Source organism: Arachis hypogaea, chromosome 14 (assembly GCF_003086295.3).
Source record: "Arachis hypogaea cultivar Tifrunner chromosome 14, arahy.Tifrunner.gnm2.J5K5, whole genome shotgun sequence".
Classification (NCBI taxonomy): Eukaryota; Viridiplantae; Streptophyta; class Magnoliopsida; order Fabales; family Fabaceae; genus Arachis; species Arachis hypogaea.
In genome coordinates this window covers 32531747-32537717 of record NC_092049.1, presented here as the reverse complement: position 1 = coordinate 32537717, position 5971 = coordinate 32531747, and the positions used below count along the sequence as shown (strand labels likewise).

Sequence of the window (5971 nt, the reverse complement as noted above, 5' to 3'; positions counted from 1 at the left end):
GAATGAATCCACCTTAGTGATGGTGGCGTTTCCTTCTTGAGGAACCAATGATGTCCTTGAGCTCTTCTATGTCTCTTCCTTGTCTTTGTTGCTCCTCCCTCATTGCTTTTTGATCTTCTCTTATTTCATGAAGGATGATGGAGTGCTCTTGATGTTCCACCCTTAGTTGTCCCATATTGGAACTCAATTCTCCTAGGGAGGTGTTGATTTGCTCCCAATAGTTTTGTGGAGGAAAATGCATTTGAGGCATCTCCGGGATCTCATGGTGATGAGCTTCATACGCCTCTTGAGCTCCATGAATGGGCTCTCTTGCTTGCTCCATCTTTTTCTTAGTGATGGGCTTGTCCTCTTTAATGAGGATATCTCCCTCTATGTCAACCCCAGCCAAATTGCATAGGTGGCAAATGAGGTGAGGAAAGGCTAACCTTGCCAAAGTGGAGGACTTGTCAGCCACCTTGTAGAGTTCTTGAGGTATAATCTCATGAACTTCCACCTCTTCTCCAATCATGATGCTATGGATCATGATGGCCCGGTCTATAGTAACTTCAGACCGGTTGCTAGTGGGAATGATTGAGCATTGAATGAACTCCAACCATCCTCTAGCTACAGGCTTAAGGTCCAGTCTTCTTAGTTGAACCGGTTTGCCTTTTGAGTCAATTTTCCATTGAGCTCCTTCTACACATATGTCCATAAGGACTTGGTCTAACCTTTGATCAAAGTTGACTCTCCTTGTATAGGGGCGTGCGTTCTCTTCCATGTTTGGCAAGTTGAACGCCAACCTCACATTTTCCGGACTAAAATCTAAGTATTTCCCCCGAACCATTGTAACATAGTTCTTTGGATCCGGGTTCTTACTTTGATCATGGTTCTTGGTGATCCATGCATTGGCATAGAACTCTTGAACCATTAGGATGCCGACTTGTTGGATGGGATTTGTTAGAACTTCCCAACCTCTTCTTTGAATTTCATGTCGGATCTCCGGATACTCATTTCTTTTGAGTTTGAAAGGGACCTCGGGGATCACCTTCTTCTTGGCCACAACATCATAGAAGTGGTCTTGATGGGCTTTGGAGATGAACCTTTCCATCTCCCATGACTCGGAGGTGGAAGCTTTTGTCTTCCCTTTTCCTTTTCTAGAGGATTCTTCGGTCTTAGGTGCCATCAATGGTAATGGAAAAACAAAAAGCTTATGCTTTTACCACACCAAACTTAGAATTTTGCTCACCCTCGAGCAAGAGAAGAAAGAATAGATGAAAAGGAAGAAGAAATGGAGGAGAGGGAGAAGGGGTTGTGTTTCGGCCAAGAAGAGAAGAGAGGGTTGTGTTGTGTGAAAATGAGGAAGAATGGAGGGTTATATATAGGGATGGGAGGGGGTGGAGTTTCGGCCATTTAGGGTGGGTTTGGGTGGGAAATTGATTTTGAATTTTGAAGGTAGGTGGAGTTTATGAGGTAGGTTTATGGGGATGAGTGTTTATGGGATTTTGTGAAAGAGAGTGGTGAGGGGTGAGAAGAAGTGAGTGGATGTAGGTGGGGATTCTGTGGGGTTTACAGATCCTGAGGTGATCCTGTGGGGTCCACAGATCCTGAGATGATCCTGTGGGGTCCACAGATCCTGAAATGATCCTGTGGGGTCCACAGATCCTGAGGTGTTCAAGGATTTACAATCTTGCACCAAATTAGGCATGTAAAATGCCCTTGCACACAACTCTGGGCGTTCAGCGCCAGGTTGGTGCCCATTTTGGGCGTTCAACGCCCATTTGTTGCCCATTTCTGGCGTTGAACGCCAGAACCATGCTTGTTCTGGGCGTTCAGCGCCAGCTCCTCTCCAGGGTGCAATTTTGGCGTTCAGCGCCCAGATGATGCCCATTTTGGGCGTTCAGCGCCAGAACCATGCTCTGTTCTAGCGTTGAACGCCAGGCAGATGCTTCCTCCAGGGTGTGATTCTTCTTCTGCTGTTTTTGATTCCGTTTTCAATTTTTTTATTTATTTTGTGACTCCTCATGATCATGAACCTATATAGACATATAACTAAGAAAAATATAGTTAGATAAATAGAAATTGGGTTGCCTCCCAACAAGCGCTTCTTTAATGTCAATAGCTTGACAGTGGGCCCTCATGGAGCCTTACAGATGTTCAGAGCATTGTTGAGACTCTCCAACGCCAAACTTAGAGTTTGGGTATGGGAGTTCAACACCAAACTTAGAGTTTGGTTGTGGCCTCCCAACACCAAACTTAGAGTCTAACTGTGGGGGCTTTGGTTGACTCTGCTTTGAGAGAAGCTTTTTCTGCTTCCTCTCCATGGATGCAGAGAGAGATCCTTGAGTTGTAAACACAAGGTTGTCCTTATTTAATTGAAGGATCAATTCTCCTCTGTCCACATCAATCACAGCTCTTGCTGTGGCTAGGAAAGGTCTTCCTAGGATGATGGATTCATCCTCTTCCTTCCCAGTATCCAGGACTATGAAATCAGCAGGGATGTAAAGGCCTTCAACCTTTACTAACACGTCCTCTACTTGTCCATAAGCCTGTTTTCTTGAATTGTCTGCCATCTCTAATGAGATTTTAGCAGCTTGCACCCCATAGATTCCCAGTTTCTCTATTACAGAGAGGGGCATGAGGTTTATTCCTGAACCAAGGTCACACAGAGCCTTAAAGATCATGGTGCCTATGGTATAAGGTATTATGAACTTTCCAGGATCCTGTTTCTTCTGAGGCAATGTCAGTTGATCTAGATCACTTAGTTCATTGGTGAACAAGGGAGGTTCATCTTCCCAAGTTTCAATACCAAATAATTTGGCATTCAGCTTCATGATTGCACCAAGAAACTTGGCAGTTTTCTCTTCAGTGACATCCTCATTCTCTTCAGAAGAGGAATACTCATCAGAGCTCATGAATGGCATAAGGAGGTTCAATGGAATCTCTATGGTCTCTAGATGAGTCTCAGATTCCTTTGGTTCCTTAGAGGAAAACTCCTTATTGATCACTGGACATCCCAGGAGGTGTTCCCCCTTGGGATTCATGTCCTCTCCTTCCCTTACAGGTTCGGCCATGGTGCTTATGTCAATGGCCTTGCACTCTCCTTTTGGATTCTCTTCTGTATTACTTGGGAGAGTACTAGGAGGGATTTCAGTGATCCTTTTACTCAGCTGGCCCACTTGTGCTTCCAAATTTCTAATGGAAGACCTTGTTTCATTCATGAAACTTACAGTGGCCTTGGATAGATCAGAAACTAAGTTTGCTAAATTAGAAGTATTTTGTTCAGAGTTCTCTGTCTGTTGCTGAGTGGATGATGGAAAAGGTTTATTATTGTTAAACCTGTTTCTTCCACCATTATTAAGGCCTTGTTGAGGCCTTTGATCCTTCAATGAGAGATTTGGATGATTTCTCCATGATGGATTATAGGTGTTTCCATAAGGTTCACCTAAGTAATTCACCTCTGCTATTGCAGGGTTTTCAGGATCATAAGCTTCTTCTGCATAAGAAGCCTCTTGAGTACTGTTGGATGCAGCTTGCATTCCATTCAGACTCTGAGAAATCATATTGACTTGCTGAGTCAATATTTTGTTCTGAGCCAATATGGCATTCAGAGTATCAACTTCAAGAACTCCCTTCTTCATAGGCGTCCCATTACTCACAGGATTCCTCTCAGAAGTGTACATGAACTGGTTATTAGCAACCATGTCAATGAGTTCTTGAGCTTCTGCAGGCGTTTTCTTTAGGTGAATGGATCCACCTGTAGAAGTATCCAATGACATCTTTGATAGCTCAGATAAACTATCATAGAATATATCCAGGATGGTCCATTCTGAAAGCATGTCAGAAGGACACTTTTTGGTCAGCTGCTTATATCTTTCCCAAGCTTCATAGAGGGATTCACCTTCTTTCTGTCTGAAGGTTTGAACATCAGCTCTAAGCTTGCTCAGCTTTTGAGGAGGAAAGAACTTGGCTAAGAAAGTCGTGACTAGCTTATCCCAAGAGTTCAGGCTATCTTTGGGTTGAGAGTTCAACCACACTCTAGCTCTGTCTCTTACAGCAAAAGGAAAAAGTATGAGCCTGTAGACTTCAGGATCTACTCCATTAGTCTTAACAATATCACATATCTGCAAGAATTCAGTTAAGAACTGAAAAGGATCTTCAGATGGAAGTCCATGAAACTTGCAGTTCTGCTGCATCAGAGAAACTAGCTGAGGTTTCAGCTCAAAATTGTTTGCTCCAATGGTAGGAATGGAGATGCTTCTTCCATGTAAATTGGAATTAGGTGCAGTAAAGTCACCAAGCATTCTCCTTGCATTATTATTGTTGGGTTCAGCTGCCATCTCCTTTACTTGTTCGAAATTTTCAATAAGGTTGTCTCTGGATTGTTGTAATTTAGCTTCTCTTAGTTTCCTCTTCAGAGTCCTTTCAGGTTCTGGATCAGCTTCAACAAGAATGCCTTTTTCCTTGTTCCTGCTCATAAGAAAGAGAAGAAAACAAGAAAAGAAGAGGAATCCTCTATGTCACAGTAAAGAGGTTCCTTATTGTTAGTAGAAGAAAAGAAGAAGAGAAAAATCTGAACTCAGAAAGAGAGAGAGGGATGGTTCGGATTTTTGGTGGGTGAGGGAGAGATGTTAGTAGATGAATAAATAAATAAAATAAGATGAGAGTGGGAAAATTTCGAAAATAATTTTTGAAAAAGAGTTAGTGATTTTTGAAAATAGTTTTTGAAAAAGGTTAGTAATTTTCGAAAAGTAATTTTGAAAAAGGTTAGAAATTTTCGAAAATGAAAATCAAAAAATTAAAATAATTAGTTAATTAAAGAAATTTTTTTGAAAAAGGGGGAGATATTTTCGAAAAATAGAGAGAGAGTTAGTTAGGTGGTTTTGAAAAAGATAAGAAACAAACAAAAAGTTAGTTAGTTAGTTGAAACAAATTTTGAAAATCAATTTTGAAAAGATAAGGAGATAAGAAGTTAGAGAAGATATTTTGAAATCAAATTTTTGAAAAAAATAAGATAGGAAGATATTTTTGAAAAGATATGATTGAAATTAGTTTTGAAAAAGATTTGATTTTTTTAAAATCACAATTAATGACTTGATTCACAAGAAATCACAAGATATGATTCTAGAACTTAAAGTTTGAATCTTTCTTAACAAGTAAGTAACAAACTTGAAATTTTTGAATCAAAACATTAATTGGTGATGTTATTTTCAAAAATTTGATATAAAAAAATAAGAAAGAGATTTTTGAAAAATATTTTTGGAATTTTCGAAAATAACTAAGAAAAATGAAAAAGATTTGATTTTTGAAAAATATTTTGAAAAAGATAAGATTTTTAAATTGAAAATTTGACTTGACTCATGAAAACAGCTAGATTTTAAAAATTTTTGAAAAAGTCAAATCTAATTTTCGAAATTTTAAGAGAGAAAAAGGGAAAGATATTTTTTTGATTTTTGGAATTTTTATGATGAGAGAGAAAAATTGAAACATCATTTTCATGTTTTTCTCTTTTTATTTTTGAATCAAAACAAGGAATGTATGCAAGAACACTATGAATGTCAAGATGAATACCAAGAACACTATGAAGATCATGATGAACATCAAGAACATGATTTTGAAAAATTTTTAATGCAAAGAAAACATGCAAGACACCAAACTTAGAAATCTTTAATGCTTAGGCACTAAGAATTCAAGAATGCATATGAAAAACAAGAAAAGACACAAAACATGCAAATGCAAAGATCAAACAAGAAGACTTACCAAGAACAACTTGAAGATCATGAAGAACACTATGAAAGCATGAAAGTTTTCGAAAAATGCAAGATGCACATGCAATTGACACCAAACTTATAACATGACTCAAGACTCAAACAAGAAACACAAAAAATATTTTTGATTTTTATGATTTTCTAATTTTTTTGTAAATTTTTTTTTTCGAAAACAAATGAGAAAATTTTAAAAGAGTTTTGAAAAATTTTTGAAAAGAAAACAAAAA

The 5971-nt window shown here is 38.6% G+C and overlaps 1 non-coding gene across 1 annotated transcript; it reads left to right on the top strand.

Moving 5' to 3' along the window:
• The first annotated feature begins 3809 nt into the window (after positions 1 to 3809).
• On the top strand, positions 3810 to 3917 carry LOC112745963 (small nucleolar RNA R71). Its single transcript, XR_003173866.1, has one exon. It is a non-coding gene; the product is annotated as a small nucleolar RNA R71 (small nucleolar RNA).
• The last annotated feature ends 2054 nt before the right edge of the window (positions 3918 to 5971 follow it).